Here is a 14,830-nt window from a genome sequence, read left to right as displayed (position 1 = left end):
ACCAGAGGTCGTAAGTAGATCTTTCTCACAGAGCAAAGAGCAGGAGGACAGGGGATTGATCTCCCAAGGGAGGTCCCTGATCCGAGTCACGGCACCAAAATGACATGCGCATCTGTGTGAAGAGACCACCAACCGGCTTTGTGTGAGCCACATGGCTGTTTACTTCACCTGGGTGCAGGCGGGCTGAGTCCGAAAAGAGAGTCAGCCCCCTTCCATTTTTTAAAGCAGTAGTTATTAGTAGAGCCTACTGCCGTTCTCCTTGAGCTCCTCACAGTGGATGGTAAGCATTTGCTTTATGAAAGCAAAGTTCCATGCTCTTTGTGCTAAGTCTCCTCTGCCTTTCTGTGAGAGGCTAGAATTGGGATCGACCCTCAGCTGTGCCAGAGCCTTGGTACATGTCTCAGTTCTGGAATCTACTCTGTGTTTGTTGCCTTCGATCCACCGACAGCCGTCTGTTCCTGTCACTCCTTCAACACGGAGTCCAGCAGTGTGCACACAGGTGAGCCTGTGTGAATGCTGGTTTTGTAGGATCTTATCGGGACCTTAGTCATCTTTTCACTAGGAAACCAGACACTGCAGAGGACTTACAGAAAAGCCCAAAGAAGCCGTATCAATAGAATCATAGAGACAGAATTCTATAACCATAGGAAATGGCATTGATTATCATGAAATGTGCATTTATGTGAGGCATAGTAAAACATCACATTTCTTACTGGGTAAGAGCTTGGAAAAGAGATTATGAAAGTATAACTGACTCTACTCTTGTATCGTGGAACATGGTAAAATGATGCAAGGTATTGTATAGAATGGAACACACAGAATAGAATTCTAGAGTAGCGCAGAATAGAACAAATAGTATAATGTTATATAGGGTAGCATAGAATAGAAGAAACAGTGTAACATTATGTAGTATAGTATACAATAGGACAAATAGTATTACATGGTCTAGAATAGAACAAGTGGGATAGTATTGTAGAGTATACAGTTGAACTAATGACGGGAGTATTGCATAGCATAATACAGTCTAGATTAGAACACACAGCATAGTATTAATATTACGTAGTGTGGTGTGGAATAGTAGAGTCGCATGGCACAGAACACAGAGGATAGTGTTCTGTAGCATGATGCAGGAGTTTTGCTCTTTAGCTTAGCTGGGTCCAGGTTCTTGGCTCCTGACCAGGAAGAAACAGGCACGGGGACATCGAAGAGTGAGTGCAGTGGAACTTATTAAGCTAAAAGTTAAGCTCTCAGCGAAAAGAGGGGTCCTGAGAGCAGGTTGCTGGTCGCCCCCTTCCCAGTTGACTGCAAGGGCTTTTATATAGAAGCTGATGGGGCTGGGCTCCCTGTCTAAGGAGCACATTTCTGGTGGTTCCACCCCATTCCCCCGTGTGCATGGGGACCCTGAGTCTGCTATGAGCATGTTTAGGCGAGCCCCCCATGCAAGTCCCCCTATCTGCACAAAACATGAGCTGGAGGCTCTCTGGGACCCTTCCCTTACTGTCTGCCTAAAGCAAGCTGGCTAACTCCTTTCCGTATAGAAGAAAATAGAATAGAATAGAAGAGATAGTACAGTATTTATAGTCTAGAATGAAGCTGTCATTCTATCGTAGAGAATGGAATAGTATAGAATAGAACACAGATCGTACTAGTGTAGTATAGAATAGTAGCCTCACGCAGCACGGAGCAGTGTTGTGCTCCCTATGTACAGAGTGGACCAGCAGGAGAGCGTTCTTCAGTGGGCGTCACTGGCCCTTCATATTTCTTTGGTTCTGCGGAAATGAGGAGAGGGAGTTAAGAGAGGGGGAGGAGGTTGGCTTCTTACTTTTAAGGCGCTCATTACTTCTTGGGGATCATTTGATGGTCCCCTTTGGTAGTATTCTGTGAAGCAGTCTCTGTACTCTGTGTAGGGTGAAATGTGGGGCAGTCTGTGGACCCTGTAGGGTGAAATGTGGAGCAGTCTGTGGACTCTGTAGGGTGAAATGTGGGGCAGTCTGTAGACTCTGTGTAGGGTGAAATGTGGAGCAGTCTGTGGACTCTGTAGGGTGAAATGTGGAGCAGTCTGTGGACTCTGTAGGGTGAAATGTGGAGCAGTCTGTGGACTCTGTAGGGTGAAATGTGGGCAGTCTGTGGACTCTGTAGGGTGAAATGTGAAGCAGTCTGTGGACCCTGTAGGGTGAAATGTGGAGAAGTCTGTGGACTCTATAGGGTGAAATGTGGAGCAGTCTGTGGACTCTGTAGGGTGAAATGTGAAGCAGTCTGTGGACTCTGTGTAGGGTGAAATGTGGAGAAGTCTGTGGACTCTGTAGGGTGAAATGTGGGGCAGTCTGTGGACTCTGTGTAGGGTGAAATGTGGGGCAGTCTGTAGACTCTGTAGGGTGAAATGTGGGACAGTCTGTGGACTCTGTAGGGTGAAATGTGGAGCAGTCTGTGGATTCTGTAGGGTGAAATGTGGGGCAGTCTGTGGACTCTGTAGGGTGAAATGTGGGGCAGTCTGTGGACTCTGTAGGGTGAAATGTGGAGCAGTCTGTGGACTCTGTGTAGGGTGAAATGTGGAGCAGTCTGTAGACTCTGTAGGGTGAAATGTGGGGCAGTCTGTAGACTCTATGTGTAGGGTGAAATGTGGGGCAGTCTGTGGACTCTGTGTAGGGTGAATGTGGGGCAGTCTGTGGACTCATGTAGGGTGAAATGTGGAGCAGTCTGTGGACTCCCTGTAGGGTGAAATGTGGAGCAGTCTGTGGACTCTGTGTAGGGTGAAATGTGGGGCAGCAGTCTGTGACTGTGTGGGGGTGAAATGTGGGCAGTCTGTAGACTCTGTGAGGGTGAAATGTGGGGCAGTCTGTGGATCTGTAGGGTGAAATGTGGAGCCGTCTGTGGACTCTGTGTAGGGTGAAATGTGAAGCAGTCTGTGGACTCTGGTAGGGTGAAATGTGGGGCAGTCTGTGACTCTGTGTAGGGTGAAATGTGGGGCAGTGTGGACTCTGTGTAGGGTGAAATGTGGGCAGTCTGTGGACTCTGTAGGGTGAAATGTGGAGCAGTCTGTGGACTCTGTGTAGGGTGATGTGGAGAAGTCTGTGGACTCTCTGGGGTGAAATGTGAGCAGTCTGTGGACTCTGTGTAGGGTGAAATGTGGAGAAGTCTGTGGACTCTGGGTAGGGTGAAATGTGGGGCAGTCTGTGGACCCTGTAGGGTGAAATGTGGAGCAGTCTGTGGACTCTGTAGGGTGAAATGTGGAGCAGTCTGTGGACTCTTGTAGGGTGAATGTGAAGCAGTCTGTGGACTCTGTGTAGGGTGAAATGTGGAGAAGTCTGTGGGGACTTGTAGGGTGAAATGTGGGGCAGTCTGTGGACTCTGTGTAGGGTGAAATGTGGGGCAGTCTGTGGACTCTGTAGGGTGAAATGTGGGACAGTCTGTGGACTCTGTAGGGTGAAATGTGGAGCAGTCTGTGGTCTGTAGGGTAAAAATGGGGCAGTCTGTGGACTCTGTAGGGTGAAATGTGGGGCAGTCTGTGGACTCTGTGTAGGGTGAAATGTGGAGCAGTCTGTGGACTCTGTGTAGGGTGAAATGTGGAGCAGTCTGTGGACTCTGTAGGGTGAAATGTGGGGTAGTGTGTGTTGACTCTATGTAGGGTGAAATGTGGGGCAGTCTGTGGACTCTGTGTAGGTGAAATGTGGAGCAGTCTGTGGACTCCATGTAGGGTGAAATGTGGAGCAGTCTGGGACCCTGTAGGGTGAAATGTGAAGCAGTCTGTGGACTCTGTGTAGGATGAAATGTGGGGCAGTCTGTAGACTGTGTGGGGTGAAATGTGGGGCAGTCTGTAGACTCTGTGTAGGGTGAAATGTGGGGCAGTCTGTGGACTGTGTAGGGTGAAATGTGGAGCCGTCTGTGGACTCTGTGTAGGGTGAAATGTGAAGCAGTCTGTGGACTCTGTGTAGGGTGAAATGTGGGGCAGTGTGTGGACTCTGTGTAGGGTGAAATGTGGGGCAGTGTGTGGACTCTGTGTAGGGTGAAATGTGGGGCAGTCTGTGGACTCTGTAGGGTGAAATGTGGAGCAGTCTGTGGACTCTGTGTAGGGTGAAATGTGGAGAAGTCTGTGGACTCTCTGTGGGGTGAAATGTGAAGCAGTCTTTGGACTCTGTGTCGGGTGAAATGTGGAGAGTCTGTGGACTCTCTGTGGGGTAAAATATGAAGCAGTCTGTGGACTCTGTGTAGGGTGAAATGTGGAGAAGTCTGTGAACTCTGTGTAGGGTGAAATGTGGAGCAGTCTCTGGACTCTGTAGGGTGAAATGTGGAGAAGTCAGTGGACTCTGTAGGGTGAAATGTGAAGCAGTCTGTGGACTCTGTGTAAGGTCAAATGTGGAGAAGTCTGTGGACTCTGTGTAGGGTGAAATGTGGAGCAGTCTGTGGATTCTGTAGGGTGAAATGTGGGGCAGTCTGTAGCCTCTGGTAGGGTGAAATGTGAAGCAGTCTGTGGACTCTGTAGGGGAAATGTGGGGCAGTCTGTAGACTCTGTGTAGGGTGAAATGTGGAGCAGTCTGTGGACTCTGTGTAGGGTGAAATGTGGAGCAGTCTGTGGACTCTGTGTAGGGTGAAATGTGAAGCAGTCTGTGGACTCTGTGTAGGGTGAAACGTGGGCATTGTGTGGACTCTGTGTAGGGTGAAATGTGGGGCAGTGTGGGACTCTGTGTAGGGTGAAATGTGGGGCAGTCTGTGACTCTGTAGTTGAATGGTGGGGCAGTCTGTGGACCCTGTAGGGTGAAATGTAGGGCAATGTGGACTGTGTGTCGGGTGAAATGTGGAGCAGTCTGTGGACTCTCTGTAGGGTGAAATGTGAAGCAGTCTGTGGACTCTGTGTAGGGTAAATGTGGAGAAGTCTGTGGACTCTGTGTATGGTGAAATGTGGGCATCTGTGACTCTGTGTAGGGTGAAATGTGGAGCAGTCTGGAACTCTGTGTAGGGTGAAATGTGGGGCAGTCTGTGGACTCGTGTAGGGTGAAATGTGGAGGCAGTCTGTGAACTCTGTGTAGGGTGAAATGTGGAGCAGTCTGTGGACTCTGTAGGGTGAAATGTGAAGCAGTCTGTGAACTCTGTGTAGGGTGAAATATGGAGCAGTCTGTGGACTCTGTGTAGGTTGAAATGTGGAGCAGTCTGTGGACTCTGTGTATGGTGAAATGTGGAGCAGTCTTTGACTCTGTGTAGGTGAAATGTGGAGCAGTCCTGTGGACTCTGGGGGTGAATGTGGGGCAGTCTGTGGACCTGTGTAGGGTGAAATGTGGAGCAGTCTGTGGACTCTGTGTAGGGTGAAATGCGGAGCAGTCTGTGGACTCTGTAGGGTGAAATGTGAAGCAGTCTGTGGACTCTGTGTAGGGTGAAATGTGGAGCAGTCTGTGGACTATCTGTTAGGGTGAAATGTGGAGCAGTCCTGTAACTCTGTTAGGGTGAAATGTGGAGCAGTCTGTGGACTCTGTGTAGGGTGAAATGTGGAGCAGTCTGTGGACACTTTGTAGGGTGAAATGAGTTTTTTATGGAAATAGTTGTCTCCTGCCTGGCACATGGCAGAGCCTCCGTGGATCTTGCCGTCAGGACCCCTCTGATAACTTCTCTACAGTGCCCTCCACACTATAAATACCACACATTGTGGGAAGTCCGGCCTTTTCAAAGGCTGGGTTTCATTTTAACAAAATTGGAATGCCCTCCATATTTGGAATGGCCAGATGCCTGCACTTTTGACTTCACCTGTCCAGCTGGTACACCTCCCTGCGTGCTGCCAAGGTTTACGGCGGAATCCCTGACGCCACTACCCTCACTGCCTGCACCTGAAGCTGCTGTGGGGTCATTTCCTTATTGGACTTGTCTGGGGACCTCCTGAGGGGTGGATGGTTCAGGACTGGGTTATCTGGGGAAGGTGTTCACGACATTCCTGTTTGCAGTCTGTGTCCCTTGGGAAGAGATGCTTTTAGAACATCCTTAATCCAGACGTGATTAGCAAGGGGTGTCTCTCCCAGGTAAGAGTTGGTGCATCTTTGCTGAGCTACTTCTGACTTCATCCTTTGTCAAGTCTGTTACAAAGAGAATTTTGGTTTTCAAGGTTTAAGAATTAATGTCATAGAGCAATTTAGTGTTCTTTTTGAGTCACCAGCCTTGCTGTGGATGATTCGTGAGTCCTTGGTGGTTAGGGTCACAGCAGAATTGGTGGGCCGTGCCGGGGTCCAGCCCTAGCGTGGCCAGGTACCCAAAGGGGAGAGGCAAGGTGGTGAGAGACAATAAAGACACCAGACACAACATATAAGAGACACAGACAAGACTGCAGCACAGCAAAGGGCTCACAGCCCGAATGATTTTACTATAGGCTTATATAGTATTTTATAGAACAATTGTCAATCAGTAGAGCATCAGGCGATTACATAATTATATATAGAACAATTGTCAATCAGAGAGCATCAGGTGATTACATAATTATATAAAGATTATCAGGATATTTTCAGAAGTTCATCAAGAACAGTTCTCTTCATGGATGGTCAGTTTGTTCTTCTTTCCTTGGTTACCCTTTTTGGGAATTTTGATCTCTTTTATGAAACTAGATAAGCAAGCCTTATGGTTAACATAAACAAGTCTTATTTCAGACTTGGTGGCTCTTGCGGTTACAGGTGCTTAAACAGGACTATGAAGTAAACCTGTGTGGCTTTGAGGAAAAGGTTGCAGGGACAATTACAGCAGCACAATTGTTTATAAGCTTTGAACTGACGCAGCAGTTTTTTAAAGTGTATAGAGTGCAAAGTTATATTTTTAACATTGATTCTATAAAAATGTACAACAATTTTCCTTTTTTGTTTAGGGCCCAAGTTTAACATCCTTGTCTTTTTGTGTATTCCACAAACTCAATCTTTTCATGGAATTAACCTTTTATTTATTTACACCATTTTTTCACTATATATATACAATCCCTGAATATGAAATAAGATGGGAACTTTACCATGACAAATTGTGCATATAATTTCTGCCTTTAGGGGGATATCATATTTCCCTTTCTTTAGTGTTCCATCACATATCCCCACTGGCCATTAACCATATTGAAGGGACAGGCCCAGGGCCAAATTTTCCGAGGGTAATGTGGTGAGATTTCTCTTCTATCTTTCCAGCTCATGGGTATTGCTCGTTTTCCAGGTCTGGAGGGGGGTGGGCAGTACTAATACCGAATGAGTAACACTCCCCAGACCTCACCGTGAATCCCTCCAATAGTTGTCTGCATATATATGATCAACTGAATGCAAAGCAAAATAGCACAGATTATTCCAGCAATGCAGAAGAGCCCATCAGCACCACCTGCTGCATAGGCCTTGGAAGTGGCCTTGCCCACATCCAGAGGGCTCTGAGCCTTGCTCAGGAGCAGCCTTATGCGATCAGGGTCCGGGCCGTCCCTCTCCTGCATGGCCTGCGCCAGGGCCGTCTGTTCCCCACCCTGGTGGATGTTTCCCACCCAAAGAAATGTATTCTGTTAACATGTCTCAATTAGAATTTTTGTAGGAGACAGAGTTAGGCTCTTGTTTTAATTTGTAATAGATGATTACTGTAGCAGGGTCAAGGTTGAGACTTGCAGTGTAGCTCATGGAAAACATGATTAGAAACACCCAAATATACCCAGCTTTGTTGCTGCCTCCAAGGGACTAGGAATGCATATCTATTTTTCTTTTGTATTATTTCTCATTTTTATTTTTGAGACAGAGTCTTGCTCTGTCACCCAGGCTGGATTGCAGTGGCATAATCTCAGCTCACTGTAACCTCTGCTTCCAGGGCTCAAGAGAATCTTGTGTCTCAGCCTCCCGAGTAGCTGGGATTGCAGGTGCCTGCCACCATGCCAGCTAATGTTTGTATTTTTAGTAGAGACAGGGGTCTCACCGTGTTGGCCATGCTGGTCTTGAACTCTTGACCTCAGTGGATCTGCCACCTTGGCCTCCCAAAGTGCTGGCATTACACCATGAGCCACCGTTCCTGGCCTGTTTTTTGTTTTTTTGAGATGGAGTCTTGCTCTGTCGTCCAGATTGAAGTGCAGTGTCATGATCTTGGCTCACTGCAACTCCACTCACTGCAACCTCTGCCTTTCAGTTCTAGCAATTCTCTTGCCTCAGCCCCCTAGTAGCTGGGATGACAGGCATGTGCCACCATGCCTGGCTGATTTTTGTATTTTTAGTAGAGACAGGATTTTGCCATGTTGGTCGGCTGGTCTTAACTGTTGGCCCCCGTGATCCGCCCGCCTTGGTCTCCCAAAGTGCTGAGATTACAGGCATGGGCCACTGCACCGGCCCTGTGTTTGACTCTTAAATCTTCTTTTTCTTTTTAATATTTCTCTTTCTGGACGGCCACCCAGTGGATATGGAGGAAGAGTTCACAGATGTCCGTATTACATTTCTTTCTTAAATTAGCATCCCTTAAACACTGCTATAGGGTACAGACGCATGAAGGGCTGAAAGGGTGGTTGCGTCCCAGTAAGTGTGAGCGTGGAGCTGGTCTGTGAGACTCCGGTGCCGGTGAAGGCACCCGTGTGAGATGGCCTGGGATGGGGGTGTGCAGAGCCCTGACCGCGACACACACCCTTCAGCTTTGATGTTTCAGGCCATTGCTCTGGTCATCAGTGAGCAGAAGGTCTAACAGCAGTGATATTTATCACTAGCTCTGTTGGCCAGTGTGTTAGGAGGGTGAACCTGTTTGACTTAAGCTGTTTGACAGGTTTGCATTTAAATAGACAACTGGTGACCTGGTGCCTGGACGCTTGCTCTGTGACCTGCCCCACGTGACTTCTCCCTCTGGTATGCATTAGATGAGATGGGCGTGTTTAGGGTGGTGTGGCCCTAGACTGGAATGCATTAGAAGTGCAAACCCTGCCTCACCCCAGATCAGCCCCACCTCAGTGTGACTTTTGGAGGAAGGCCCAGCATCCTTCACCTGCCCTCCAGGTGGGCCTGAGGATGCTGAGTTTCAGAGCGCTGCTTTGCTGGCACTCCAGCAAGTCCGGCTAAAGAGGCCCAGGATCTGAAATGGCCGGTTACCAAACTGTATAGCAGAAAAATAGAAACGGGCCGGGCGGTGGCTCAGCCTGTAATCCAGCATTTTGGAGGCCGAGGCGGGTGGATCACGAGGTCAGGAGATCGAGACCCTCCTGGCTAACACGGTGAAACCCCGTCTCTACTAAAAAATACAAAAACTAGCCGGGCGAGGTGGCGGCGCCTGTAGTCCCCGCTACTCGGAGGCTGAGGCAGGAGAATGGCGGGAACCCGGGAGGCGGAGCTTGCAGTGAGCCGAGATCGCGCCACTGCACTCCAGCTGGGCGACACAGCGAGACTCCGTCTCAAAAAAAAAAAAAAAAAAAAAAAAAAAAGAAAATAGAAACGTTTCCTTAGAATGGGTGTAGGAAGAAAATGATTTCCTTCACCATATCTGGAAAAGATTTCAATGAGCAGGCACTATTTGGAATTATTAGTGGTCTCTGTATTTCTTATCTTTTTTTTTTTTTTTTTTTGATACAAGGTCTCACCCTGATGCCCAGGCTGGAGTGCAGTGGTGCATCTTGGCTCCCTGCAACCTCCGCCTCCTGGACTCAGGTGATCCTCTCACCTCAGCCTCTTTAGTATCTGGGACTACAGGTACGATACCATCCCTGGCTAATTTTTGTATTTTTTTTTTTTTTTTGTAGAGACGGGGTCTTGCTCTGTTGCCCAGGCTGGTCTCAATTCAAGCATTTCTCCTACCCCTCAGTCTCCCAAATGCTTCTGTAACCCTGACCCAACAAGGAAGGACAAGAGGTGTGAGCCACACTCCCGGCTCCTGTCTTTCTTGTTGGAGCAGGGATGTAGAGAGCACTTGATGCAGCTGACTTGAGTATATCTCGTTTTGCTTTGTTTTCCTCACGGGTAACCTGGCAGTGCTGTCACCCAGTGCTGCTGGCCAGCTGTTTTTTTCGATGGACTGGCAGAAAAATCAACTGAGACCCGGTTCCTTTCTCCCTGGGTACTGACCAGGTGGGAGAGGAAGGACGTATCTGAGTATCATCTTCATGAGGGCTGGTGGGGAACGTCAACTTTAAGGTGCCTGGGATCTAAGGCATGGAACCCAGAGTGCAGCGGAACGTAGTGGATGTAGCTTTGGGAGCAGAGACGTGCGGGCCGGCGCCCTCGTTCCTGGCGGGTTCTGAGTGCAAGAAAAGGTTAATGAACCAGCCGAGGTCGATCGGAGCAACCTGCCAAGACCTGCCTGGATGTATGGCTGGCGTCCGTGCTGGCCCCAAACTGCCCATTTGGGGATTCCTTGCAGTTTCCGACCCACCTAGGGGTCCGGAGAGCGTTCAAACCATGACCTCAAAGAACGAGGTGTTGCCTTGAGATCCTCCAAGGTGAGGGTAGGAATTTTTTTTTTTTTTTTTTTTTTTTGCAATTAGCAATAATTTGTTGTGAATGATCTTGACCTATTTTCCACTTCTCCGTATAGGAAGAGAGACAGAATAAAAAGTCTCAATGTGCCAGATGCCATGTAATGAAGTCGTGGGTTAACATTGTTGATTTACATAACATCACGTTAATTGGAACATATTCACACGTGTCACAGTGTGTGTGTGTGCCCAGTCCGATGAGCACGTGGGTTGGGGTCGCTGCTGGTTCATGCAGCCCCTCTGGGTGGTGCTTTCTCTATGACTTGCCGATATTATGGGTACTAGTCAGTTTCCAAAGCCTCCAATTATGATGGGCATGACTATAAGAAAATTAGAACAAATGCGTGGGCTGTAACGATAACGTTGTAAATATGGTCGTTGCCAATAGGTGCCGGGCTGACCTAGTTCGGCTCGAATAAGAAGTCTTGGGGCTATGCCTATGATTCCAGCCCATGCGCCGAAGAGTAAGTACAAGGTTCCAATATCCTTGTGATTTGTTGAGAAAAACCAACGGTTGGCGAGCATAGGTAGAAGGAGGTAAAATGGCTGAGTAGGCGTTAGGCTGTAAACCTAAGGACAGAGGTAAAGCCCTCTTTTTACCAGCCCCGAGGTGATTTTCATGTTGAATTGCAAATTCAAAGAAGCAGCTTTGATTTCTGCCGGGGCTTCTCCCGCCTTTTTTTCCCTGCGGCGGGAGAAGTAGATTAAAGCCTTTGATTAGGGTATTAGCTGTTAACTAAATTTTATGAGTTTGAGTTCCATTGATCTAGCAAGGGCTTAGCTTAATTAAAGTGATTGATTTGCATTTAGTTGATGCAGAGTAGAGTTTTTGCAGTCCTTATACATTTCAGAAATTAAGTGTGGTTTAACTTACTAAGAGCTTTGAAGGCTCTTGGTCTTATTTAACCTAAATTTAGGGATAGTTAGGGCTAGTGGGGAGATGGGTAGGAGGAAGGTGGTGAGAATAATGAGCGGGGGGATTAGGAGTGTGGATTTTGTGTTTCGAATTGTCATTTTATTTTTTACATTGTTAGATGTTTGGAGCAGTGTTATGGAGGTGGTATAGATTAGGCTTATATAGAAGTATAAGTTAAACAGGGTTATAATAATTTATGATGGGGATGATGAAGTTGTTGTTTTTTATAAGTTCTTTTTTTTTTTTTTTTGTGAGACGGAGTTCTCTGTCGCCCAGGCTGAGTGCAGTGGCCAGATCCAGCTCTTGCAATCTCCGCCTCCCGGGTTTACTCCATTCTCCTGCCTCAGCCTCCCGAGTAGCTAGGACACCGGCGCCCCCACCTCTCCCGGCTAGCTTTTTGTATTTTTTTTAGTAGAGACGGGTTTCACAGTGTTAGCCAGGATGGTCTCGATCTCCTGACCTCGTGATCCGGCCGTCTCGGCCTTCCCAAAGTGCTGGGATTACAGGCTTGAGCCACCGCGCCCGGCCATTCTTGAATGGTAATTCATTTTGGTAGGAAGCCAGTTAATGGGGTAAGCCTCCTATGGCTAGAAGAGTGGGTTCTATTAATGGTATTAATCAGGTTAACTTGTTTTAGGTACCGGTAGTTGAGGTTGTGGTGTTTGAGTTTAGGTTTAAGGTTAGGAATGCAGTGGTTGTTTAAAATAATGTATACGATTAGGTAAAGGATTGTGATATCGGGTTGTATATTAGTGTTATCATTATTCAGCCTATGTGTGTAATTGAGGAGTATGCTAGGATTTTACGTAGCTGTGTTTGGTTGAGGCCTCCTCAGCTACCTGCTATTATAGATAGGATTGATAGGGTTAGGAGAATATTGATATTAGTTGAAGGGTGAATTTGATATATAATTGAGATCGGGGCTAGTTTTTGTCACTGAGAAGAAGTAGCCAGGGATCAAGGGTGTTCCTTGGGTGACTTCTGGGACTCAAAAGTGAAATGGGGCTATTCCTAGTTTTATAGCAAGGGCTATTATTATGGCTAGAGATGAGAATTGATTGATGTCATTTATTATGGTTCAGTGTCCGGAGAATAGGTTGTTGGAAATAATTGCTATCATGAGGATTATAGATGCGGTAGATTGTATGAGGAAATATTTGGTGGCAGCTTCTGTGGAACGGGGGTTTGTTTTTTAAATTAGAATTGGAGCAAAGGCCAGTAGTTTTATTTCTAGGCCTGCTCAGGCAAGGAATCAGTGCGAGCTTAGTGATGTAATGAGAGTGCCTGTGATCATGGTGATTAATAATAAGTTGGACTAATGGATTAATTAGTACGGGAAGGGCGTAACCACATTTTTCGGGTATGGGCCCGATAGCTTATTTAGCTGACTTACTTTAGGATAGAATGTGACAGGTAGCACGGAGAAACTTGGGTTCTCAGGAGTAGGTTCGACTCCGATGATTCTCTATGAATAAGAGGCTAAGACCTCTATTGTTTACTCTATCAAAGTAACTCTTTCGTCAGACATATTTCTAGGTTTGAGGGGGAATTCCAGAGATTGTAATGGGTGTTGAGATGTATCATATGTGGAATGCTAGTGTAAGTGGGAGGAAATTCTTTCATAGTAAATGTATGAGTTGATCATAAAGGAATCGGGGGTATGTTGCTCGAATTCATAGGAATAAGAGGTCAAGAGTAGTGTTTTGATAGTAAAGCACGTTGTGAATAGTTCTGGGTGGTGAATGGGGTAAAATGTTCCTAGGAAAATTGTAGTTGTTAGGGCATTTATCATGATAATGTTTATGTATTCAGCTATGAAGAAGAGGGCGAATGGACCCGCGGCATATTCAATGTTAAAGCCTGAGACTAGTTCTGATTCACCTTCTGTGAGGTCAAAGGGAGCTCGGTTGGTTTCTGCTAGTGTGGAAATAAATCACATTATGGCTAAGGGTCACGATGGTAGGAGGAGTCAGAGGTGTTCTTGTGTTGTGATGAGTGCGTGAAGGTTGAATGAACCGCTTATTAGTAACACTGATAATAGGATAATAGCAGGGTAACTTCGTATGAAATTGTCTGGTGATGGCTCGTAGTGCTCCAATTAGTGCATAGTTAGAATTTGATGCTCATCCTGATCATAAAATGGAGTAGACAGCTAGGCTAGATGTGGCTAGGATAAATAAAGTCCTAGGTTAAAATTGATTAGGGGATTGGGCATAGGGAGGGGCGTCCATAGTAGGAGGGCAATGGAAAAGGCTAGGGCCGGTGCAATGGTGTAGAGGTAGTAGTGGAGGTTGAAGGTTTTAAGGACTCTTTGGTGAAGAGTTGACTGCATCGGCAAAGGGTTTGTAACAGTCCGTAGGGGCCTACAATATTACGTCCCTTACGTAGCTGCATGTAGCCTAGCAATTTTCGTTCAGTAAGTGTGAGAATGCTTTGGCGGCTAGTACAGGTGTGATGGTGAGTAGCAGATTTGTTGTGAACATAATGTTAAGAAGAGGAGTTGAACCTCTGATTGTAAAGTTTTAAGTTTTATGCAATTGGCGGGCTCTGCCATCTTACAAACCCTGTTCTTGGGCGTGTGTTTGATCTTTTGTTAAATTAAGACTAGGTCATTTATGGAATGAGGGCACTTAATGAAGTGGGCCCCATTTCTCTTGTCCTTTCGTACAGGGAGGAATGTATAATAGATAGAAACCGACCTAGATTGCTCCGGTCTGAACGCAGATCACGTAGGACTTTAATCATTGAACAAACGAACCCTTGATAGCTGCTGCACCATTAGGATGTCCTGATCCAACATCGAGGTCGTAAAACCTGCTGTCGATATGAACTCTAGAATAGATTGCGCTGTTATCCCTAGGGTAACTTGTTCCATTGGTCAAAGTTATTGGATCAATTGTGGGCATTGCGTTTGACTTGTGTAGTCTTGGCATAGGTCATTCGGAGGTTTAGTTATGCTCCGAGGTCACCACAACTAAAATTTTTTAATGCGGGCGTAGTAGTTTGAGTCATGGATTTATGTGGGTTTTTGGCTGCATTAGTAAATTAAAGCTCCACAGGGTCTTCTCGTCTTATTGTTTTATGCCCGCCTCTTCACGGGCAGGTCAATTCACTGGTTGAAAGTAAGAGACAGTTGAACCCTCGTGTTGCCATTCATCCAAGTCCCTATTTAAAGAACAAGTGATTATGCTACCTTTGCGCGGTCAGGGTACCGCGGGCCGTTAAACATGTGTCACTGGGCAGGCAGTGCCTCTAATACTGGTAATGCTAGAGGTGATGTTTTTGGTAAACAGGCGGGGCTAGGCTTGCTGAGTTCCTTTACTTTTTTTAACCTTTCCTTAAGTGCCTGCCTGTGTTGGATTAACAGTAAAATAATACTGGCTTGTTTATATTTATTAATATTGGGCTGTTAAGCATCGGTGAAGTATTTCGGTCTGATTTAGGCTTATGCGGTGAGAAGATGTTCATTTACTCATACTAACATGATTGCTTCTATG

The 14,830-nt window shown here is 46.6% G+C and overlaps 1 long non-coding RNA gene across 1 annotated transcript; it reads left to right on the top strand.

The window, feature by feature from the left end:
* The first annotated feature begins 2,704 nt into the window (after positions 1-2,704).
* LOC117091337 lies at positions 2,705-14,143 on the top strand. The gene is made up of 3 exons (XR_004440400.1): positions 2,705-2,715; positions 9,783-9,794; positions 14,008-14,143. It is a non-coding gene; the product is annotated as an uncharacterized LOC117091337 (long non-coding RNA).
* The last annotated feature ends 687 nt before the right edge of the window (positions 14,144-14,830 follow it).

Source organism: Trachypithecus francoisi, unplaced genomic scaffold (assembly GCF_009764315.1).
Source record: "Trachypithecus francoisi isolate TF-2019V2 unplaced genomic scaffold, Tfra_2.0 Contig01188, whole genome shotgun sequence".
NCBI lineage: Eukaryota > Metazoa > Chordata > Mammalia > Primates > Cercopithecidae > Trachypithecus > Trachypithecus francoisi.
This window is presented reverse-complemented; position numbering and strand designations above follow the sequence as displayed.